Source organism: Ursus arctos, unplaced genomic scaffold (assembly GCF_023065955.2).
Source record: "Ursus arctos isolate Adak ecotype North America unplaced genomic scaffold, UrsArc2.0 scaffold_22, whole genome shotgun sequence".
NCBI lineage: Eukaryota > Metazoa > Chordata > Mammalia > Carnivora > Ursidae > Ursus > Ursus arctos.
The window spans coordinates 10,161,423-10,186,756 of NW_026622897.1; the positions used below are offsets into that span (position 1 = coordinate 10,161,423).

General features: G+C 51.0%; 1 long non-coding RNA gene across 2 annotated transcripts; it reads left to right on the forward strand.

The window, feature by feature from the left end:
• Positions 1-435: 435 nt before the first annotated feature.
• On the forward strand, positions 436-22,296 carry LOC130544534 (uncharacterized). 2 transcript variants are annotated; one of them, XR_008960888.1, is made up of 4 exons: positions 436-990; positions 17,351-17,516; positions 18,935-19,032; positions 22,234-22,296. It is a non-coding gene; the product is annotated as an uncharacterized LOC130544534 (long non-coding RNA). The 2 variants fall into 2 exon arrangements; XR_008960887.1 differs by having other exon boundaries at positions 17,424-17,516.
• The last annotated feature ends 3,038 nt before the right edge of the window (positions 22,297-25,334 follow it).

The following is a 25,334-nucleotide window of genomic DNA, read 5'->3' on the forward strand; positions in this document are numbered from 1 at the left end:
CCTGCCTGCAGGAATGGCAAGGTGCATGCCAGGAGCAGCTGGGTTCCCCAGCCTCCTGGGTCCCACTAACCGGAAGGCATGAACCTTGAACCCATCAAGCACAGAGGTTGACAGAAACTCCAGTGCTGAGCCCCGAGGGGCCGCTCTGTACAGAATCCCCAGCGAGTCCAAAACACAGAGAAATACACCTTCTCACCGCTCCTCCTGGAGCCTGCCTGCCTTTCCGTTCTCCCATTCCCTCCACCAATGAAGTAGCCTGGTGAACAATTAAATACAGTAGCAATTTAAAACTGCCCTGCGGTCTGGGTCCCCACCAGCTGGACCTCTCCCCGCCTGCCCAGACTGCTGTTTCTTTTGGCAGGGCTGAGCTCCTCGCCCCGCCCCGATGCTGGCACTGAACACTTGCCCATAAAACACCCTGTAAAAGGCGCTCTAGGGGCCAGTGAGCGAGATTTGTGCCTGGGGCCTCCCTCCTCAGACCTTTTCTTCTTGCACTGAGCCCAGAGTACACGGTGCTTGCTTTTGCTCTACCCCTTTCCCCGAGGCCTTGTACGTGGACAGGGGAGCCCAGCCCATCTTCACGACTTCCAGGTGGAGAGACCTCCGGCCGCAGAGAAGGCTCCCACTCAGGCACTCTGCGCGGGGACGCCCGCTGAGGTGCACGGGGGGAGAACCCTAGAGTTGGGAGGCGGCCGTGGGGCTCCATCGTAGCCCTGGCCGTGGAAGCCGGGGCCCCGGCAGTCTAGTCCCCGGCGTGGCCGCTGCGTCGTGGGAGCGTGCTGAGACGGCCCACCCCCAGGCTACTGCGTCAGGACGTCAGGACGTCAGGACGTCAGGACGCAGGCGGGAGCCGGAAACCTGCGTTCTCGCAAGCCCTCGGGGGATTCCGCTGCAGGCGCCGCCAGTGACCTAACGCTTCTACGGGCTACAAAGAAGGAGAGCAGCAGAGGAAACGCAGGGATTGGGAGAGCCAGCGAAGACATGGCGGCGGTAAGTGTGAACCGCCCCATCCTTCGGTGGCGTTGGTGCTAATGGTCACCTGCTCGTGAGAACACTCGAGGTCGTGGAGTCATAGCCGGGGAGAAAGGCCTGTCATCCACGGCCCGTGTCACTGCCTGCAAACACACTGTGCCGAACCCATCCTGCAGCCTCCCCTCTTGTCTGCCCTGGGGGGAAGCACCCTTGCTCCTCGCTCCCTCATCAAGGGTTTATCAGGCACTTAGTACGTGCAATATATATATATATATATATATATATATATATATATATATATATATATATATATATATATTACGGTTGGGTAACTTGGGAAGAAAAGTGTGTTCTGGCGCCAGAGACAACCCATTTCTCCGACAGGAAGCTTCTCTGGCTGCATAATGTCTGTGGGGTATGAGTGTGGTCTTGTGGGGTTGTCTTCACATGTGTGTCGGAGAGAGGAAGAGAGAAGCAGGTGCACACCGGCGGGGCTGCAGACCCTGCATCTAGAAGACTAGGACAAGTCTGCTTATTTTAGACTTCAGTCCCAGGCATTAGGAAACAACCACATCTCCCAAACAATGGGAATCCAGAGTCCTAGAATCCCCTGGCAGGCTTGGGCCTGAAGTCCCATCCTATCCATCCTTCTGTCTCTGGGCAGGACTGTCCCCAAATAATCCTAAGTAAGAGTTACCTGCCCATTGTCTTTGCTATTGTTCTCCATACCTTCTGAGTTTGAGTGGTTCACATTACTAGAAACTGTCCTAGAAGTAGCCACTGTTCACGGTCTGTTTCCTCCCAGGCACGGCGCTGTCCACACTGGCACACATTACTGGTTTTTCACCATAGCACTAGAGATGTTCATCTTCGGTTTTACTAGTGAGAAAAGCAGAGGCTGAATGAGGTCACACGACTTGGCCACGGGCACAGGGAAGGAGCAGATGGAGAGTTTGAACCCAGTTCTCTCTAACTCCAGTGATCTTGCCGCAATATCACCCAGCTATTAAAGTGTCCCCTGTATCTACCACTCATTCAGCTAACATGTATTTTTGAGCACCTACTATGTGTCAAGCACTGTGCTGGGCACAATAGCCAAAGGGAGTTCCTTCTGTTTCCATATAAACCAGCTCTTTCTTGTCTCTGTTATTGGGGAAAAGAAGCAAGTTGGTCAGTGTGTGATTATTTGGGGCACTGAGTCAACTATGTGCACATGAAAAATCTGAAAAAAAGTTGCTTCAGTTCCTTAATTCCCTCTGATTTGTTACTCTCTTTCATCTCTCCGCCAGGTTGGGAGAAAGGTCAGAGATATTCATGAGCAGATGGGGGAACCAGGGAAGGCCTTCAGGGTCCTTTGGTGCTGGGGGCAGGTGACAGCTTTGCCCTGCTAGCTGCTGCTAATCCAAGTTTTATATTCCCTTTCCTCCGGCAATGCCCCCTAAGGGCTGCCATTGGCCTTCAAAACACTCTAAGGTTTTCCCAACCACTTGGGGTAAAAATAAGGAAGTCACTAGGACACAAAATGGCAGATTTGTCCTCCTCAGTACAATAAAGAACTATAATAAATGGGCCTGTGAAGGAAGACTTCGAATGTGTCATTGTTGTGGAAGCAGGCTGGCTTGCCGTGGGGCTGCTTTATGGATATTTGGAGTTGGCCTGAGAAGGGGGCACTGTGAGCCCCAGTTGGGTTGCTGTTTTACACACCTGCTTTCTGCTGGGGCTGGCTTCCCTCTATGCTAGATGAGCCCAGGAGGGGAGAAGTTATTGAAACTTCTGGTGCAGTCTACCAACCCTAGGCTGCCTGGCTCCCAAATTAAAGGACAAGGTTGCTCAGGACTCCAGTTATGACTGATACTCTGTATCAGAAATAAACATCCCCTAACCTTCTAGATTATAAATTCAAAGGGAGCTGGCTTGAGATACTGGCCGGCATGACTATGCCGAAGGGGGAAGCGTTTAAGGACAAAGGCATTATCAGAGGCATTATTAGAGTTCCCTCTCTCTGGAGGACAAAGCTCAGAATCCAACATTGGAAGCAGCCCTTAGTATTAGGCCCCTTGAAAACGTCTTGTTGGTATAAGTCGTAGATTCTGGACACCCTGGGAAGCTTGGAAAAAACCAAGGACTGTGGTCAGTTGTATGTGGACACTGGTTGTAATGACTTTGGTCTGTGCCTGGGGCACTTGAATCCATTCATTTATTCAGTAGCCTCTTAGGAGGCCCCTAATTCATGTTCCTAAGGTAGTCCAGGCCTCGGGCCCTGATGGGACACGCCTAAACTTTTTCCAGGAAGAGGACTTGGGCACCTCTGTCTAATCCCGTTCTCCCTCTGGCTCTGTGTGCTTGCGCTTGTCCCTATCCATTTCTCTAGGAAACTGGTGAGATTTGACTCAAGTCTGTAGTTTAGTTAATAGCCCTGTGCCAATGTGGATGTCTGGGTTTTGATAACTGTGCCCTGGTTGTGGAAAATGGTAACCATAGGGGAAGCTGGGTGAGCTGTTTGTGGAGATTCTCTGTACTATTTTTTCAGCTTTTCTGTGAGTCTAAAATTAGTTCAAAATAAGAAGTTAGAAGAAAGGAAGGCTCCCTAGGAGTTTCATTGACTCTCTGGCTGCTTTTCACCTCTTAGTCTCTATCATTCTGTGTCTTTCTATAATCCTTTAACACCTCCTGGCCCCCTCCATCCCCTGTCTGTCCCCCTCTCTCAGACTCTGTCCTTCATTTCCCCTTGCACAGGACCCTGCTCTCCTCAAGGGTTTTCCTCCCCCCACCAGCCACTACATTCTGTTGATTAAACTTCCTGAATACCCATTCGCAATTCCCTCCTCTCCAGTGCACTCCCAAAGCTCCTGGGTCATCACCCATGCCATACGATCAGCCTATGACTCCAAGGGCCCCCTGGCTGGGCTCCAGGGCTGCAGCTCCCACCAGGTCTGGCCCCTGTTTAACACCATCGCCATACCTGCATTGCCGGGGAAAAGCCCTGCTGAGCTCCCTCTAACTCTGGTCCCGATTTTCCCAGTGGGCACCCCTCACCAGTGGCACAACTATTTCAACAGAGTCCCAAAGCCAAGTCTGACAGGCCTGCTGCACAGAACAGGGAGGACAGTCCTTTCTCCCCAAGGCAGCAAAGGTGGGTTTTTATATGTGAAGTTGAGGTTCCTGGGCTGGGTGTGGCGGTGGGAGGAGGGGCAGGCAGAGGGAGAAGAGAGAGGTTTTCATTCTAGTATTGGCAGAGGAGCCTAGAAAAAAGGGGGGTGGGGAGGAGTCTCAAGACTTCTAACGGTGTCCGTGGGCTTGGTTGCTGCTGTGCCAAGACTTCAAGAGCCGCTAGGGCAGCTGGGTGGATGGGAGAATGGACGGGTCCAAGCAGAGACTGCGGCCCTATCCCGCCGCACCTGTCCCTTGTCCAGTCCGGCCTCCAGCTTTTAGCAATGCCGCCCTAGCCGGTCATTAGAACGAGCTCAATCAGACCCCGAGCAAAGTATCAGTTGCATATCCCCCAGTTTTCTAACCACCTACCCCCTCCTCAGTATTTTATGTTTCAGTAATACCGAAATATCACAGTGTTGTAGTTACTGGGGCAAGGGAGCCAGAGCATTTATAGTCTGTATGCATCAATCACTGGTTAAGGGCTACCCCCATGGGGAATGGGAGTCGGGTGATACATTCTCAGGCACTTCCAGCAAAGGAGGTTCCAGCAGCTTGAAGGCCGTTCTCCTAAAAAGAGACACAGGTGCTAGCTGCTGGGAGTGAACACACACTGGGGATCCCTGCCCACAAAAATGGCAAAAGGGATCTGAGAGGATATTGGCAGAGCAGGACAGCATCTGCTATAAAAAGCGGGTTGGGGGATTTTAGGTGGGGGGCCACGGGGAAGGCCTCATCGAGAAGATGGCATTTGAATAAAAACCTGCAGGAAGTGCAAACAAGCCAGGCAGGTCTCCCTCCTGTCCACGCGAGCGCCTGGCACATGGCAGATGCTCTGCGTCGTCTGTTGAGTAGATGGCGGATGGATGACACCCTGTGTCCGTCCTCACCTGCGTGGGAAGGACCTGGCCCCCGGACCGCACCCCCAGTGCCAGGTGTCCCCGTGGACACCTGCGGGGGGGGGAACTCCGGCATCCAGCAGGCCCCCCTGGGGGCATCTTCCAGCCTCGCCTGCTGGCCACCCCGAGCCAGAGGGTATCGGCACCCCAAGTCCCACAGCATCCTTGTGAAGAAGACCCTCCGAGAGCCGGAGACATGCAAACTTGCAGGGTGCGTGTGGGCTGCCTCGGGAGCCACAAATGAGCCTGTGCAGATGGCGCGGAGATAAACGGCGCCATCTTTCTCCCGTCGCGGGGCGGCCGTAAGTTTCCCGAGACATTTATTAGGCGGCAGCTCCCTTCTGCGGGATGGCGCGTGGCTGGCGCCGGGTGGCTGGAGCAAGGTGGGGCGCCGAGCCCCGGGTCGGCCGCCCAGACCCCAAGTCGGCCGCGCTCCTCGCCTCCGGTTCACGCACCTGACAGTTGATAGGTGAGTCTGAGGCTCGAATGGCTGCGTCTCTCCAGCAGCCTGTGTTCTTTCTAAGGATTCCCTGCTGTGGCTATCCAAGAGAACTACATCAAATAATTATCTTCCCTTTTATTTATTCTCCTTTTTTCACTTGCTCTGCATCACTATAAAATATGCGATGGTCTTCGCAGAGTAGAAAGGCTTCTCCCTGATGGTAAAGTATGTTTATGTACAGTCTGAAATCCACACCCGCTAGCTCTTCGTCTCAGCACTTGCTGGATCTGACAGGGCCCTTGGCTGGCTGTGGGGTCCCACCACTTTCTGGTGGGAAAGGAGAGATGGCATCCTTGTGGCCACGGGCTCAGCCCACGGGCCCCCATGGCACAGAGAAGCCAGCTCAAGAGCCCATGCCCAGCTGTACCTCGACACCCCCCTGACCTTGACCTCTCTGCTCAGGATTCCCAGTGAGCCCCCTTTGCCACAAGGAGTCTTGATCCAACTTGGTTAAACTTTCCCCACTTCTCAGAATCTAGAAAATGTGAGGGATCACTAGGAGTCCACAGCCCTGCATGTGTGGGTCCCACAGCTAGGATCAGGGCCCGCATGCTTGTCCCCAGGCCTTCCATGGGCACATGGCTCCTCCTGCTAGACCAGAAGCTTCATGCGGGCAGGCACAGTGTCTCTCTCCTTCCTTGATTTTCCCAAAGCCTTCAGCACAGAGCTCAGTGATCAACTCACCAGGAATAGTAAGTACTTCTCACTTTGCGCCCCCTTCCAGGAAGCATGCTCCGATTAGGTCCTTCATTCCATGCCCTTGTGCTCATGTTAACTTGCATGTCTAATACGGGGCTTTACAGTCCTTCTAAGAATCTAAGTAGATGACCGCCTCTTGCAGCATCCTATGTTCTCAAACCTCCTCAGGGGTCCCTCCATCCCTCTCATATCTGATAGACAAACAGGAATCCTGGGTTTTCTATTGCTCTTCTTTTATCTTCCCAGTGCCTAGGTTGCATAACTGGAAGGAAGAAAAGCAGACTGTTCTAGAAAGAGCACACGCTTAGGGGCGCCTGGATGGCTCAGTCCATTAAGTGTCCAACTCTTGATTTTGGCTCAGGTTACAATCTCAGGGTCCTGAGATAAGCCCCACATCTGGATCTGCACTCAGCGTGGGTGGGGGTGCGGTCTGCTTGAAATTCTCTCTCCTTCCGCCCCTGCCCCCTCCCTCTCCCCCCTCATGGATGCACACACTCCCCCCCCTTCTCTCTCTCAAATAAATAAATAAATAAATAAATAAATCTTAACGAAAAAGGAAAAAAGAGAGAGAGAGAGAGAGAGCTCATACTTAGAATCAAGATACCCGGGTTCTGATCATTCCTAACACACTGCCCATCTGAGACTCACAGACCCTTCTGGCTTCCAGTTTCCTCATCTATAAAATACTTTCAAGGCTACAAAAGCCAAAGATCTAAAGGCCATTTGGCTCATCCTTCTGCCTCCAGATGTGTATCTGTCTAATCTGGAAAGGCTGCCAGAGGTGGAAATTCAATGACCTTGTCTGTGCCCCTGACCCAGAAGTTAATCACCTGCAGTTAAAAATGCCTTCCTTTTGCCTCTTCATCTTGCTTGTCGTGTAAGCAAGAATCTCAATGTTCTCTCAACTGTTTCCTGGGGAGAGGGTAGGTGTGTCTCCTTCCACAGTCAGGAGCTGAGCAGGGAGGGTAGAATCAGGGCCAGGCCAGGGGGTGCAACTGCCCAGGGAACTCGTTCTCCATCTGGTTCCCCATCAGGACCTCCTGTGCAACTTTAAACAAACTCCAGGGACCGGGGCACGCCTTAGATCTGCTGGATCAGAGTCTCAGGGGTTTGGGCCTCTGCGTCTGTGGTTTTTAAAAGCTCCCCAGTTGATCCTGAAGCTCCATCAGTGTTAGAGAGGGCCTGTGGGGGTCCTGCAGCCATCCTCTCCCAGGGGCTGGGAAAACCCCTGGGGTCTCAGCCTCTTCTGTCACTGGGCTATGGAGACAAGACTTACAGATGAGGCATCCAACTCAGGACCACGGCCGTGTGTGAGCATCGCAGCCTGGAGACAGGCTCAGGGCAGCGGGGACAACCCCTTGCAGGGTCTCACATCTTGGTCAGAGCCTTCCTCATACCTTCCTCCGCCTCCTGATTGGTCTCCATCCTTCAGCACACTTTTGACTGCTGGATTCTCAGGCGTGAGCTTCTCCCCGTGTCTTCTTGACTTATGGGAAGATTTCTTATTTCCAACACTAACCCCCCCTCAATCTGCCCTACTCACCCTGTCTGAATGCAGGGGGGCTGAGCCCAGGGAGCAATGCTTGAGGTTTCCCATCTCCTTCAGCGTGCTCTTCTGGAAAGGACATTTCTGAGCTCTCCAAGTACGGCCTGGACGTCACCATGGGATGAGAGGTGCTCTGGGGTCTGTGTCTGCTCAGAGAGCACTACCGCACCCCCCCCCCCCCAGCATTCCCTCCTCCCGGGAGACTCTTTCCACGGTCACCCGCTCTCCTCCGTGGTGGCCAGGACCAGAGGATGAGCGAAGACACTGCAAGCTCCAAAATGAGGTGGGAAGAAGCGCCTCCCCCGGCTCCTCTCCCCCGTTGCGGTGTGCTTCTCTCGCCCAGGGAACCTTCCAGACACCACTGACGGTTCAGCAGCAGCTGTTTAGCATTTACATTTACACAGTGCAAGGTTATTTGACTGCCACGATCTGATCTTCTCTAGTTAATAACCTTGACTTATGGAATAATAGCAGCAATGGCTCCATTTCTTTGCCTGGCAGAGACGCCTGCTTGCTGGAGCTAGTGGGTGAGCACAGGCCCCTCTCTCCAAGCCCCTCTGCCTTCTTCTCCCACAGGGAAGAGGACCCTGCAGGACCAGGGAAGTCCAGTGGGCTATCCCTATGCTCAGGTTCTTCTTCCCCAACTTCCTCTCTTTGCAGAGCAAGACCCCTGGCCCTGGGTCCTTTCTGGGGCCCACCTCTTTCCTGCCTCCTGTCCCCCTTCGCAGTCCCAAGCCACAGGTAGGACGGATCTTGCTCCCTCTCCTCTCTGGGAGTCCTTCCTGGCAAGGGTTAACTGTGTGTATAAAATTGATTGCGATTTTAGTAATTCGGTATAATCACAGTCTACCAGCAGGTTGCTTTTCCAGCAGGAGGGTTTGGAATTATTTTCTGGAGTTTGCAATATAGAACTTAAATTAAGCCTCAGAAGTCAGGGGAGCTCCGCAGCATCCCTAATGTGGTGCTAAATTCTCAGCAGCACAGTCTCTGTATTAAAGCCTTTGCTGGCAATTAGGTTCATTAACTATCACAATACCTTATTTATTACTCGTAGTGCCATATGGTTTCGCAGCTAAAGAATGGCGCCCGTTCTCCTACAGACCATTTGGCATCATAAAAATGTTAACAAATAATATTATGGCTCTCGGGGGCACAAGGCCTTGCTGGGTTCTGGGCCTGAGCGGCGGGAGAGAATATGAAAACATTTTTCTTCTATGGCGAAATAAAAAATTCCTCAAGACAGAAGTATTCAAAGAATATAGCACTTGCATAACATAAATGGGAGTTTTATTTACTCTCGTAATGGTTATGTCAATATTTGCATCAGCTAGGACTTTTACTCATCTTCCTCTCCGCTCTCTTTTGGGTTGTTTTCACGTTCATCTTTGCCCTTCTTGTCTACTTCTGTGATGTGAGGCCCCGCCAGCCAGCAGCATGCAAGGCCCCGGGTGAGCTGCCTGCGGGGCGCGGTCATACGTTCACCTGAGCCCCAGGTCCATCACAGGTCTGCCCCCTGAGTGCAACCTCCTCCTCTGCTCGAATCCTGCCTCGGGCTTCGTGTACCACTTCTGTCCTCTGCTAGAGTTCTTTGTGGAAGTTGGGAAGCCAGGCCTGTGCTGGTGACACCCTGTGGTGAGCAGACACTCTGCTGCCAGGCTTTGCCCACCCTCCCGCTGTGGGGGGGGGGGAGGCTTTGAGGGGCAGGAAGGGGACCCTCAGGAGGGTGGGAGACATACATTTCAAAGGGCCAGTTGGACAAAGCACCTCCTGGCTCCTTATCCCCTGGATGTGGAAGTGCAAGCCAAATGCCTGGGGGCCACAAGCAAACATGACCTAGAGGACAAGTTCTCTGCCATTCCTGAACAATGGCTCCTAAGGGGCCAGAGGCAGATCCTTGAGCTGTGCTGCGAGCTGCAGGGGCTCCCCTCACTGCCCCGCCACGGCCTTCCTCTGAACGGGAGGGTCTGCCTGGGCAGTGTTGCTAAGCAGGTTTCAGAGAAGAATTTGTGTTCTTCCTTCTCCCAAATGACTCTAGACCCCAATGGGGACACTCCCTGGGAAGCACTATGATGTAATGATTAAAACAGTGAACACTGCAGCTAGATCCCCTAGTTTCAAATTCTAGTGTTGCCAACTACCAGCTCTGTGACCTTGTCATGGCTCAGTGTCTTCATCTGTAAAATGGGGATAATAGTATCCACCCCTGCAGGGTTGTTCCAAGGCCTAAATGAGTGCGTGTCTCTAAGATCCTCGGACAGTAGCTGGCACCAAGCATGTGGGGGGGACAGCTGTGCCTGGAGGGGTTCTCCTGGGGTCTTCTTTTTCTTTGCTCTGATGTTTCCTTGTGTCCCTTCGAGGCATTTGGGAGGGTGGACTGTTCCCAACTTCACAGCCATACCGCACTAGCCCCAAACCCTGATTCTGACCCTGAACTCAAGCCATGTGCATGGCAGCAATGCCAGGATGACCAGTGCCCTCGCTCACACGCTTCCTCTGCTGGGAGAACACATGGTCACCTGGGGCTCACCAGTGCAATGACACCCCCCACACACACACACATACCATGGCGGGCCGCAGCTGACGGAGACCACACGGAGACTGTCAGGCTGGATGAGACCTCAGAGACGACTAGACAAGGTGGTAACATGGCCACGGCCACACAGCCAGGGAAGGCAGGTGCAGGACCCCGTCATGGTTGGTAGATGAGGCTTTGGGATGAGCTGACTGCAGCATGACAGTGCCCTGAGAGCACCCCCTCATGCTCCGGGTGCTGGGTCCCAGGGGCCCCAGAAAGAAATGGGCTAATCCCAGAGAGGGCAGTGTCAAAGGAAGCCTATTCTCTTTCCTGTAAGCCTCGTCACGATTCGAGGTGTGGGCGACTCACTGCCCTGCTGGCCCAGCTGGTTCCTTGGGAATCACTCCCTTTGTTCAAAGGCAACTAGCTTGACTTCCTGCTAGTTTTCTCTTACTAAATTCCAGCAACTAGCTTGTTCCTCTTTCACTTCTCTAAGGGGTGACCCCTTAGAGGAAACTTCCAGGAGAAAGCACGCAGGGCCTGGGATCATGTAGTGACAGTGCGCAAAGACGTGTGTGTGCGTGAGCCCGCATCACAGGTACAAGCAAACACTATGTCTAAGGACACGCACAGCCCGGTGATACCTTCTCCGTGGACATGGCATCCGATCTTTCCAGGTGTCTTTGGACACGTTTCCTGATATTTGTCCACCTCACGTTCCCATTTGTAAATGGGGATGATGAAAAGACTCACCGCAGAGCATTGGCGTGATGGTGAAATAGTACGTGTAAGAAGCTTGAAGCCTCGTCCTGTAACATGCGCTGAGACAATGCTAGCTCTCACCATAACCACTAATATTGTAGATGATCGTCTACCACGGGGCAGGTTCCAGCCATCATATCTCTGTTGTGTGTGTATTTTTTCTGTCATCTCATTTAGTCTTTACAACAACCTGTGTGCTAGATAATCTCTTCCCCGTTTTACAGAGGGCCAGAAGAGCTGAGCCAGCTGCAGGAAGCATCCTTGAGCCTGTACCTTTGGCCCTAAGTGTGGCACTTGCTCTAACCTCCAGAAGTGCCTTTCCTCTGCCCCGTGAAAGGACCTGCATGGGGAGTGCAAGGCTCCAGGTCGCTGGGAACACTGCGAGGGCTGAGGCACCCCAGCAGCTCCACTGCTCCCTGAGATTGGCCCTGCCCAGCTCCCTCAGCAGGACTGGAAAGGGCAGGGTCAGGCTGTTATGATGTGGGGTCGATCTCACCAGGGCTAGACCCTCCAGCCAAGCTGATGGTGAGGAAAGGCAGAGCGATCAGGAGTAAAAGCTGTGACCATGAGGACAAGAGACAAGTAGAAGGAGAGGATCAGGAGATTGTTTTCAGGAACATTAGACAGAGACCAGGGAGAAGTGGGTAATTTTAATCCCACGCAGCTGCTGGAAATTAATTTCACTGTGCTGGTGCTGGCTCTTCTCCGTTCCAGCCCACTTCATGGATGCCTGATGGAGTGCTGGGCCTGAGGAAAAAGGGCCTGCCCAGAGTTCATGGGCAAGCTGGTGTTTCTTCAGCCTAGACAATTCTTGGGGCACCTGGCTGGCTCAGTTGGAAGAGCACGTGACTCCTGATCTTGAAGTCCTGAGTTCGAGCCCCACGTTGGGTGTAGAGATTACTTAAATGAGTAAATAAAAACTTTTTAAAAAATCTAGACTCTTCTGAAGAGAGGCTGAGGTGAGATAGCAGGAAGAACTTCCCAGGAGCAAAGAATATGACCAGTGGGGGCGGAGGAAAGAGGCTGTAAACTAGCTGCTTGGGCTTAGAAGGACAGGAGATAGTGACAGGGCCCTCTGCTTCTGGAGTCTGTGCCAAGGGTGTGAGCGCCACCCCAGCTCAGTCACCCACTTGGGCACAGCACCCCCACACCGCCACACCAGAGGGCACCCGCGCCCAGACACTGGTGCTCAGACACTCCACTCGGGCACAGAGGACAGACATCTCAGACACGGACAGCATAGCCACCTCCTCCCCCACGCCCACGTTATGGGTGGGCAGATGTCTGCTTTTGAGACCATTGGCGCTCACTCCTGGCTGCACAGGAGAATTACCCGGGGAGCTTTAAAACAACAACAACAACAAACACCGACGCCAAGGTCCCACTTTGACGTTTTGACTTAACTGGCCTGCAGTAGGGCCTGGACAGGGCTGTTTCCAAAGCTCCGGGTGATTCTGGTAGCAAAACGGGGTGAGAAGCGCGCAGGTGTGAGACAGACCTCGCTTTCTCCACGCTGGCCGGCGTCCCTTTCAGTTCCACCTTGTGACCACTAGAGGTCAGCAGGGCTTGGAGGAAGTGGCAGCGGGTGGCCGGGCCAGAGCCGCGCCTGGACGGGGGTGCGTGGCGGCCTCGGGCGCGCGGCTAGAGGTCAGGCGCGGACTTGATCCTGGGCGGAGAACCGACACCGCGAGGGGGCGGAGGCGGCCCGCTAGCAGGATCGAGGCCTGTGAGCCACACAAAGTCAACTTCACTTAAGCAGACTTAAAAAAAACTATCCGTGGTTAAAACTTCCCAATGCAAGGCCTCCCGCAGCAAGCGCCTCTCTGCACCAGGACTGTCCCTCCTGGTCACCGCCTGGCCCTGGGCGCAGGTGGCGCGCGGAAGGTGAGCTCATGGCCGTGTCCGCACACCGCGGGCCTCCATCAGGCAGAGAAGTATTTTGCCTTTCCGTAGGAGGAGTCAGCGCCTGGATTCCAAGGGTTGTTTATTTAGACTCACTGCTGTTTTTGCTGGAGAAGAGTAAAGCAGAAAGTTCCTTTACTTTGGCTAAGATGGGACACGCAGAGCAGCACGGAGCCCAAATTTGAGATGAGCAAATAGAAGTGAACCAGTGCTCAGCCTCCTTTCATCCTCTCCAGGAATGATAATGCCAAAGAGAGAGAGGCCGCTTCTCCACATTTTGGTTTCGGAGAAATGAAAGCAAGGGTAGTGTATCTTCTATTGACAATATGGGACCTGAAAAATGAAAAATGCATAGGCCGCCCTGCTCGACTCCTGGCAGCTCTTTCCCGGTCCCAGGTTCCAGCTCCTGGACCCCTTCTTGGCACATTGCACATGCGTGCTCCTAGCGTTGCGGGCAACCCAGTGTTCTGATTGCTCTTTACAAAGCCCCTTTCCCTCTAAACTGCCAGGCGGCTTGGTGGCTGAATAAGCTTCTAGCATGTAGTGGATGTGCAATACACCTTTGTCAAACCAAAATGTTTGTTGCCAATCTTGGCCTGAATCTAACTTGCATGATATTTAAAATCAACCCACAGAGGGTTTTTTTTCTAGACCTTTTCTGTTCAGCCCCCAAAGCCCTCCCATTCTTAACCTTCAAACATCTGGGGAAATTCTTTTTAAAATACAGGTTCCCAAGCCTCACACTCCTAGAGTGGTAATTGGGTAGCTTTTAGGGTAGAGATCAGGAACATGCATTTTCTACCAATGGCTCAGGTGATTCTGAAATCACTGGGGAGTAGGGGGTGGTTGAGGGGATGAGGGATGAGCCATCCTCTTGCCACTACCCCACAGCTCCTGGCTGGGCCCTTCACCCAGCCTGGGCTTCAGCATGGTCCAGGGAGATAGGCCAGGTGGTGTCTGATACTCCCCTGGGCCTGCAGGCCTCCCTTGGGCGGGTGGCAGTGCTGTGAACGCTCTCTTTGTCCCCAGCACGGAGAGGTCAGGGTTCCCTTCTCTTGCTGCACCTGGTCTGGTTCACCCACCACTGCACAGTTTCTTTCTTTGCTCCCCCTGTTCTGCTGCCCTTTCCTTGGTCTCCCTTAGCAATGCCAGCATCCACAGCAGGACAAACATGGCAGGCCCCATCCCAGTAGGGGACAATTGTGAGGGGCCCTGAAATTAGACTTGGGGGCTGAACGTGGGGCCTTTGTGGATGTGGTTTTGGGTTTCAGCCTGGCCCTTAGTGGAATGAAGGGACTTAGGGTAGCTGGAGGAGAGAGGGGTCTGAGAGCCTGGTGTGTAACCAGCAGCCTGGTCCCCTCCTGCCCACTGCTTGGAATTCCATCAAAACCCTCTTCGTAACCAGTCAAGGCACATGATTAACAGCCCATTCTCCCTTCTCACAAAGACACTGTCCAAAAGGCCACCCTGCAGGGAGTCACCTCCATGAGTCCAACTAGGTTACAGGGGGAAAAAAACTATAATAAAAATAGCTACGGGTGCCTGGGTGGCTCAGTCGGTTAAGCGTCCACCTCCAGCTCAGGTCAAGATCCTGGGGTGGTGGATTGAGTCCTGCATCAGGCTCCCTGCACAGTGGGAAGTCTGCTTCTCCCTCTCCTTCTGCCTGCCACTCCCCTTGCTTGTGCTTTCTCTCTCTCTGCCAAATAAATAAATAAAACCTTTTAAAAAAAAAATAGCTACAATTATTGCAGACATGGACTAGACACCTTATACATTATATTAAAACTCCTACCAATGTTTAAATGTAGCATGCATACGCATTTCTCTCTCCATCGGACAGATGACACAAGGCTTAAACAGTTTGCCCCAGACACAGCTAGTAAGGGGCAGAGACAGGATTTGATCCCAGATCTGGCTGGCCAGAGCTCCAAAGCCCAACCTCAAAGACTGAAGAAAAAGTAAAGCCTTGTATACCCTACTGGGTTATCCCCTGCCCGGGGCTGTGCTGTGTGGAGGCTTTGGAGGCAAAGCGCCTAGGGCAAGTGAGGGTCTGTGAAACTGTGGCCCTGGACTCTAAAACAGAAGGAAGTGACAAAATATAAATGTTTAAAGATATTTAAATGACAGCAGAACAACATTAGGATGAGTAGTTAACCCACTGCTCACAACTTAAGTTTAATGAGGGCTTATGCACCTTCTGATAAACTGGGGGTGTCTTCTAAAGACGGCCTGTGGGCCACCATCCCTGCCCCCCCACAGCCACCAGAACCTTCTCCCTACTACCCATCTATCACCTCCATCGCCAGCCCAGCCTCCTACAAGAGAACCCTGAAGGGATACAGAGGACCGGAGGTCAGACCTGCCGAGTGATCCCCTGAGAGCCAGCTGCCTCTTATTTCAGTGTTCTTGCCTGCAGAATGGGAATAATATATTTGTCCTCCCTAACTCCTGAATAGTCAGAAGGCTCAAATAAAACCATCTTTTGAAAAGCGTCAAGTCCCACGGTCTATCTAAAGAGCCTGGACCATAAAGGACAAGGATCTCTCAGAATAAAAGATATAGGCTCAAATCAAAACTTGGAACATATTGGGGCGCCTGGGTGGCTCAGTTGTTAAGCCGTCTGCCTTTGGCTCAGGGTGTGATCCCAGAGTCCTGGGATCGAGCCCTGCATCGGGCTCCCAGCCCTGCTGGGAGCCTGCTTCTTCCTCTCCCACTCCCCCTGCTTGTGTTCCCTCTCTCACTGGCTGTCTCTCTCTCTGTCAAATAAGCAACAAAATCTTAAAAAAAAAAAAAAAAACTTGGAACATATAAGTAGTTCCCAGTGTCTTGTGTTAATTCTCTTCTACCCCCGAAGGATAATTTCTAACTTACATGGCGCGTCACCTTCTGTGTCCCGTTCAGCCATGCTAACTATCTTGTAAAGGAGGCGGGAGTACCTCTCTCTATTTCTCTGTCACAGGTACAATTGAACTGAGACTCAGAGAGCTAAAGTAACTTATCCAGGGTCCCCAAATAGTAAGAGCTTAAGTCTCTAAGACCAACCTGAACACCAGCCCTCCTCACAGGCTTTTTGACCTTAGCCCATTTTTGTAACTCTCTGAGCCTAAATTTTCTCATTTGGAAACGGGGGTAATAAGAACCATCTTGGAGCGCCTGGGTGGCTCAGTCTGTTGAGCATCGGGCTTCGGTTTCAGCTCGGGTCACTATCTCATAGGTGGTGAGATCCAGCCTCCCATCGGGCTCTGTGCTCAGTGGGGAGTCGGCTTGAGATTCTCTCCCTCTGCCCCTTCCCCCGCTCTCTCTCTTAAATAAATCTTTTTTTTTTTTTTAAGAACCATATTTAAAATAGATATGTAGCAGTCAGGCCTAGAGGATTAGATGATAGAGAGGTTGAAAAATCACTCCTCACAGTTACTATATGGTGCTCAGCAAATACAGATATTTAGTATTGTATTTATTTATTATGACGATAGTCGTTATCACAGCATACGTACCTATTCTTTCTTCTCTAAGCCTCTCCCAAAGCAACACATACACACATACATTAGCTTTCTTTCCAGGAATAAAGACTTCACATCGAGCTCCTTGGGGAGACTGGGCCAAAATGTCATCCTGACTTTGGCTTGATTCTCAAGATCATGCAAAGACAGAAAAGTTAGACACAGAGGAGGAAGATGAGAGCTTAGACAAAAAGCGGGAGAGAGGAGACCCAGGCGGAAGGCTGCGCTCCGCAGAGCCTGCATTGTCAAGTTACAAACCAGTTGCACATCCGTGACCCTGGTGGTTTGGGAAGCCTGACGCCCAAGGGCAAAGTCTACAAATAGGCCCTGGGTGGGTAGGGAGGTCCCAGGATACTTGGGAACCTGATTCTGCATTTCATTATCAACAACTTGGATCCAGACTGTGACAGGACAGTACAAACACATTCGTTCAGAGGCTGGAGTCACACTCAGCCCGGCTGTGAAGTTAGGGTTTAGTACTAAAGGTAGTCCGCCCCACATATGCCCCGTCCATGAGAAAAGGTAGGGAGGGAGCCCTGGGAGGCCCTGGCTGGCTGGCTTCTTAAGTCCCAACCCTCTGCTAGCACTGACTTCCTAGATCTGGCTACCCCTCTGGCCACCAGCGATGAGCTGGTTTATGGCAGCTTTGCTCCAGCTCTGGAGCGGTCCTGAGCACGGGTGACCTCCTTGGAGTTAGATTTTGAAGGGTACAGGATTCTGGCCTGGACAGACAGGCAAAGATACATCGGGCAGAAGGCACAGTCTGTCCCAAGCCGTGGAAGCAGGACAAGTTTCATGAGGGAGAATGGTGCCAACTTGTAAAGGTCTTAAAGGCCATGCCAGGGAGTTCAGGCTGTTTTTTTTGTTTTGTTTTGTTTTTTTGTTTTGTTTTTTTAAATGTAGACCATGAGCGGAGCCACTGAAGGGTTTTTGGTTGGAAGAGTGACGGATCTGTCCTTTTGAAAAATAATTTCAGTTGCCTTTTGGAGGAGAGGTTGCCAAGAAGCGGAAGGAAGGAAAGAAGGCAGGAAGGAAACAAGCAAGCCAAGTGAGCTAAATTCTCCCCAAGGTAAGTCTACCCCGTAATTGTTTTGATGATATTTCTAGACAAAGAAGTATCCTATGACATGATAGAAAAGAACAGAAAACTTGCAGAAAGCTCTAATGAGACGGGCCAGGACTAGGCTGGGCAAGCATGGTGCCTAGGGTGCAGAATTTTCCAGGCATCACTCTTAGAGGCATGCAAATGCCCCGAGGGTGAGGCCTCCTTCAGCTTGCCCCCCACCCCCCAGTCTCACCCTAGTCTCGGCCCTGCTGACCGGCTCGTGGGGGCAGTCAGCTGTGATCTAACACAGAGGAGGCAGCAAACCTGGGCTCATTCGTACAGGGTTTAAATGCAAAGGCAAGTGGCCCAGCTGCGGGGCCTACCTGGACCCAAGTCCTGATTCTACCCTTGATGATCTCAGTCAAGTTGGTTTCCTCGTTCATAAAATGGAGGTACTGGGTACAGTGCTGTATAATTTCCAGGCATTGTCACCCATGGCTGGCACACTCTTAGAGACCTCATGCCAGAGGGGGACATTCCTTTCCGAAGCAAGAACCTGTGGAAGGACGGACTCCTCTTACCTCCTTGGTTGTTAATGATTTGGGCCTAAGTCCCTCATTCTCAGAAACATGCTCCCCTGTTTGTTTAAAAACTCTTCCTGGAGAGAGAGAGAGAGAGAGAGAGAGAGAGAGAGAGGGAAAGAGAGAGAGAGAGGGAGGGAGAAAGCAGCTTATTTCTTGCTTTGTTCTTTCAACTCTTTGAACAAATATTTATTAGGAGCCTATAGGAGGGGAGCAAGCCTCGTCCTGGTGCTGTCATACCACAATCTGCAGGAAAGAGCCCAGCCCTCTCTACCCTCAGGAAGCTTACATTAACTAAAGGGAGCTCTGGGGAGGCTCCAGGGAGGGGAGCCAGGAAATAAACGAGCAGTCTCACAAACAAAGGAAACACTTTCCGCTGGTAACAAGTGCTATGAAAACAATAAAGCAGGGCAGAGGGCCTGGGGGTAGGAGGCAGTAGTAGGGAGGATTTCTCCAGGGAAGTGCTCTTCGAGTTAAGATCTTAACATGCAAACAAGTGTATTGTATGATAGCAGGAGAGACTGGCATGTGGAGGTGGGGAGGGGGAAGAAATCAAGTGCAAAGGTCCTGAGGTGGGAAGCAGCAAACTTAATTATAGTATCTGCTTTGAGTGGGGTGTACAGAGTTTGGGTATGATTTCTAAACAAGGGAGGAACAAATATGTCTCTGGCCCTGATTCAAAGTAGCATATCTGTATTCATATCTGCATCTAATTCTCCGTCCCCCCTCTCTGTACCAAGGACACCTTATTTGGGTCACAGCTAAACACTCCTGTAACTACAGCTGCCCTGCCCCCACCCCCCACCCCTTCCTCTATGACCTAGCCATGGCTTCACCACTGATGTTTCCTTTCCTTTCTAGAACCACTGAGAGCCATCACTGACAGAAGCATCTTACCATTTCCTGCCCAGGCCAAAGCCCAGCTTGCCCTCCCCCCGCTTCACCTGCTCCTGGTGGAGGTAGGAGGCTCCCCAACACCTGGCTTCCCTCCTGGGAATCCAAGCGATGATAAAGAGGGATCTCTTCCCACGTTACGCCTTCCCGCAATCAGAAGGTGCTGGCACCTAATTTCGCTGTATCTGGTAGAGTTCACAGACTATCACAGAATTTCATAACTAGAGTTGCCTTGGCGAGAAAACAAGTATAATATTTTCATGGTATCCACAAGGACCCTGAGGCCCCAAGGAGGGGAAATAACTTGCTCAAGTTCAGAGAGTAAATTAGGGAGAGGTCTTAGGGCTCTTCTCAAAGAACAGGGCAAACACTTTAAGACAGTCAGAGACATTCCTATATAGTATTTCCATTTTTACAGAGGAGAACATTGAAGCACAGAGAGGTTAAGTGACTTTGCCCAGGGTTGCACAGGAAGGGGTTTGCAGAGGTGGCCTTGGATCCAAGTCTTCTAACTAGAATTCCAGTGTTCTTACAATTTCACCATGCGCTGTCCAGTCTGCCTAACAACAACAACAACAACAACAGTAACAACAAAAAGGAAACATTTCAGAATATTCCAAAGAGATGTGGAGGAAGAAATAAAATTACCATCCTCCATGATCACTCCTTTTTTCTTGTTACTGAAAGCACTCAACAGACAGTAAACACAATAGAAGGAAAATTCTCTTTCTGGGAAAATGGAAAATTAAGTCTTTGAAGAGAGCTTCCACACAGTGAAACATTGGTGCAGTTTATCCGAGTGCTTTCCCTTGAAAGAAAATCCCCTCGGATGACTGGGAGCTCCTGTAGAACGGAGCTTTCATAAACGGGAGAAATCCGTGTCTTGCAGTAGACTCCGCAGTCAATGTAATGTTTTTCCTGCTCTTCACCAAATTTCTCTTCCTGGTAATATTTTTGGCGTTTTAATTTTAGACATGGGTGAGGGAAGGGGAAAGAACTTTGTTTTAAAACTTAAGTCTGATGTTCATAGCACTAGAATCACATTTGATCTTTTTTTTTTTTTTAAAGATTTTATTTATTTATTCGACAGAGATAGAGACAGCCAGCGAGAGAGGGAACACAAGCAGGGGGAGTGGGAGAGGAAGAAGCAGGCTCATAGCGGAGGAGCCCGATGTGGGGCTCGATCCCATAATGCCGGGATCACGCCCTGAGCCGAAGGCAGACGCCCAACCACTGTGCCACCCAGGCGCCCCAGAATCACATTTGATCTTAACCTATTTGTTCCTTTGACACGGAGTAGAAGAGACAGCTTTACAAAGAAAAGGTTGGGCAAGGTATGGACCTCCCTTCCAATCCTGCTGACCACCTTCCTTAGAGGGAATAGGTCTCTGCCTCTGTAAGCATGGGGTACAAGCAAGGGGGTGCCCAGATGAGGGGCAGCTTGGGGAATCTGATAGACCTAAGTTTGTGTCCCAGCACTGCTCCTAATGAACTGTGGGATCATGGCCAAGTTCATTAACTTCTTTGAGATTACAGAGACCTCAAAGCTCAAGGTAAGAAATATGCCAAATTTTATATCACTATTAAATGACAGAACTGGGTTTGACAACCACGTTAGTCTGACTCCAAAGCCCAGAAGGCAGGGCACACGGCTTCTCCATCGGATTCTCAGCATTACTAACCCCCAGAGGAACGTGCTCAGGGATTGTGCCTGTGGGAATCATGACTATGAAGTACCAGGATCAGTTTCAAACCAATATGTCAGAATGGAGATACATATGTGTGCACGTGCATGTGTGTAAGTATATATATGGATACCTGTGCACATATATGTAAAGAGAGATAACACATCTCCAAATGTATATGACATGCTTCGAACTGGCCACACGGGGAAAGCTGATAGTCTTGTTACAACTCTACTGCTATTATTGTTAGCTTATGAGCCACAGGAGAATCTCAGCCTTGTGTTCTCCAGTCCCACCAGTTTTGACCTCAAATTTTATTATCCAGCTTCATCACCCCCTTGAGCTTGTTTTGAAAATCAAATCTTTCCCCTATGGGCAAGATAGGCCATGACTGAAGACTTTGCAAACATTCACACTATGTGCTTTGCAGGTAGTTTTACAAGATTTCCAAGAATGACTGAAATACATCAACAACACCCTCAGGAGGGCCCCCAGAGGGCTCTGGTCCCAAGTCCTGGCTGAATATGGCCTCTGGCTTTGGGAACATTGTACTGCCTCTCTGTTCTGCTTCCTGCCTTGTAAAATGGTGAGATCGGACTAGATGATGTTTAAAGTCCCTTTCGGTTTTGAGTTTATCAGGCACTTTGAAGCAGGCAACCCTTTTTGGTTGTCTCAGCTCTAGTATGCTTACCCAAAAGTTAACCGCCTTGCTTTGTTGTTCGTCATGCCTGACATACATGAGTGGCCTGAGTGCCTGGGGTCCTCGTTTGCAATGAATGCAGCGGGTCCTCGTTTGCAATGAATGCAGCAGCTCTTCTAGCCCATCCACTCGTCATATTAACCCACTACCTCCATTCTTCCCTTCAACCTGGAGGCCACCGGGCGTGAAAGAAAGACATTGGAATGTACCATCTCCTTACAACCAACGTGTTCAGGAACCTTTACTTCTTTCCAGGACCTGGCTTACTTCTCATGATTCCTGCCGTGTGACATGAGCACCGTGAATATCTTTCTCTAAAGTCTGTCACTACGAAGGGTGTCCCTTGGTAAAGCTTTTCCCCACCTTTTCTTCTACTGCTTCCCCAGTGGGTTAGGCTGAAAAATTACTTTTTCCTCTTTGTTTGTGGGGATTGTGAAGAAACTCAGGCCATAGGGGAGGCCTGTTCCAGACTTACAGTCTTACCCCCAAGCAAGTTGGGGAGGGGGTCTCAGTGTTCAGTCCCCAAGAAACAGACCCCCCCTCTGACTTCTAACAGCCTGGTGGTTAGATTTGAGAGTGTGGGCATTGGTGGGCCCCCCTTCTTCGGTGTGTGGTCAGAGGAAGTTTGCTTTATCTCTCTCAGTTTCTCCAGCTGTAAAATGGGAATAACAGCAGTACCCACTTCATGGAGTTATTTGTAAGAGCAAATGGCCAGTGCCCTCGAGTAAGTCCTCAATACGTGTCCACAGTGGGATTGCCCCGTAAGCAGGATCAGTGCAGGGCATGGCAAAAAGAAATTGGAGGGCATGATTGAAAATTGTAAGCCTATCAAATCAATATTCATTCTACACATACTACAGAGTTTCTCATCCTGTTGGCAGGGGCCTCTCCAAGAGACTACGAGAAGGACCAAGGAGCGTAACAAGATCAGAGGAAATGGAGAGGTCAGATTTGGGCTTCTTTGATTACTTTGTTATCTTTGATGCCAAGCAGGTTCTCTGGGGGGGGAGGGGGCGGGGGGTGCCAGTCAGCTCAAGCGCCTTCCCCCTTCTCTCCCCACTTTTATTTTGGAAAACAAGGAAACAATAACACAACGCCGCCCCCCCAACACGCACACCACCTGCACTTCCTGATTCCAACCCTGCTCATTAGATTCACCTTCTGAAGGCAGAATTCGTTCCGCTTTGTCTGCCTGCTTCAGTTGGTGCATGACTACTGGTACCCTTGGATTCTGGATTGTTATCAAAGAAGCAACATAAACACCCCAAGGCGGGTGGGGGCTCTTTTCTTACCAGAGATTTTGCAGAGACCGTAGTGCAAGCTGCCTACATTTGGGGAATGCCATCTCTGCCACTTTGTGATGAATCCACAAGGGGGAGGCTCCTTTAAGGAAAAGGAAGGAAATATGGGATGGAAGAAAGGAAGCAGGGAGAGCTATGGATCTGGGATAGAGCGAGCTGAGCACTTTCTCGGAGCCCTCTGTGACGTGTGGCCCCCAGTATAATTATGATCCACGTGAACCAGCGAGCAACTAGGAGGTGGCCACTGTCCCTACAACTTGCAGCTGGATAACTTAGCATCTGCCTAATAAATATTTGGCAAAGAGAAAAAAAATAGCAGGCAAGTGACTTCTGAGTATCAAGGCACCCAGCTTTCTGCAACTTTTCCAGTTTTCCCGTAACCTCCCATCCTATCCCCAGCCAGATGGAGCAGAAGACACCCACACTTCCCACGTGTTCCCTAGCACGAGGGGTCCCTCACCCCAGGTGGGTGCGCCGGAGCCTCCTTGCATAGCCAGAGTGAACACATGCGTGTGGACTGGGAGGAGGAGGGTGGGTGGGAGTCTGGAGTCGCCTGCCCGCCTCACCCTGGGCTTCTCTGCAGACCCCCTGGTCTTGTGAGCAGCGTCATCCTAAAGGTTCATAATAATCACAACAGGCAGCCCATCAGTGGCTCCCTGTCTGGCTGAGAGGTTTACAACTTAAACTCATGGCAGAGGGAGAAATTGGCTCAATCACTTGGAGTAATGGTACATGGAGAGCCAGTTGGGCATGACTGCTGTTTAACTCAGGGAAAACAGGCTGCCGCGCCTAACGTACGTACACACTAATAAACACGTCATGCTGCAGGGGGAAATTAACACCACCACCGCCTGCACTCCCCGCCTTGCCCTCCATTTGCCTGTTTGCCTCACCCCAACCCAAGAAACACAGGGCAAGACTGGGAGAGAAGGGCCACGGACAGATGCGCACAGCTATGGTTACGTCAATACTCACAGGTCACTGCTCCCTCTTTAAAGTGATTTAAAGTTTATCTATCACAGACTTTACCCCAGATATTTCTAAGGAGGCATTTTGGAGGTGGAGGGTGGAAAGAAAGATGACCTGACATCATCGCTAGGAATAGCTAACATTTTCAAATCTTCCTTTCGTTGTGGGCCAGACACCCCTTGGGCATCTTCCTAGCTGCTCTGGTGAGGTGGGTACCATTATTGTCCCAGTTTACAGGTGAGGACACTGCAGCTCAAGGAGTCTAAGTAATTGACCCAAGATCACCCAGGACCCAAGAGGTGGGAGGTGGTATTTGAACACAGACCCGGGAGAGTAAATCAGAGCCCACGCTCTCAGCCTTTATGCTGCACTGGGGATTTACGGGAGGGAGGAGAGCGTTGAGGATGAGCTCATTGGCCTGCCCATTGTCTCTACAGTCCCACTTTTATTCCTTAAGGTTCCAGGTAGGTCCACATTATGATGCCTTCCTATCTGCCCTTGCCCAGCAGTCGTGCTGTTTTCCACCACAAACAAGAACTTTTACCGTGTGCCAAGTGTTGCAGACGCAGAAGTAAAACCCACAACCACCCTTGTTCCCACAGAGCGCACACAATACGTTAGCAGGAGAGGCAGGTAAAGAAGAATAGGTTCATGGGGAAAAGGATGAACTGTAAACTGTCAGTATCTTTCCTGGTTTTTCCCTTGGTCCTTTCCACACAAGATGCTCCTCTCTCCAGCTGCACCTACCTTCGGGGTCAGCCTTGGGGATCCCCTTCTCCCAGGCTGGAATCCCAGCTCAGGCTCTGTGGCCTTGCTGCTACTGGCAAACAAAACAGGGTGTACTAATTAAGGTGAAGCTAGCTACTACAATAAATTCTGAAATAGCTGAAGACTAGGCCTGCCAGATTAGGGGGAAAAAAAGATATTAAGTTTGAAGTTCAGATAATTTTCTTGGTATAACTATGTTCTGTACGATATTTGGGATATATGTATACTAAGAATAATTCCTCATTTATCTGAAATTCACATGTAACTGGGGGCCCTGTTTTTTATTTGGCAACTTTATGCAAGACATGCAAGGTGTATTTCTTGTTTTTGTAAGTTCACAGTGGGTGTTCTTAGGAGGCTGGCAGTTTCCCCCTACAAGTTGTGATTCAGGGATCCAGGCTCCTTCCAGCTTGGCTCTGTCGTTTTCCTTACTCAGCTTCCCAGGTGTCTATGTCCTCATGGGGTCAGGTGGCAGGAAAGGACAGGGCATGGAGGATTTTGTGCAGGAGATTTTATGGGCCTCCTGGAAGTGGTACTTCTGCTCCCAATCCATTCGTTGGCCAGATCTCAATCACATGGCCTGGACCTACCAGCAAGGTGAGATGAGAAAGGTAAGCCAGTGTGTGCTTGGAAAGCTATGTGGAGAGCAGCTAGCTAGTCTCTGCTGACCTGTCAGTACTCGTGCCTCAGGTGTGTCTCATAGCGCGTTCTGGGTTCAGTAAGCAGCCCTCCACCTGCCGGTGGCCAGAGCTGGAGATCGGATGCTCTCCTCTTAGCCCTGGACTGGTTAGCTAACAGCTCCCCGGGACTGGGAGTAGGAGGCCATTGTGACAGTAACAAGAAATGTGATTCAAATCAATTCATTTTAAATCAGTGCAATTTAATAAATATTTACTAATGCTCCTAGACTATTGAGACAAGCTTGGTTCTAGGCCCCTGAAGGA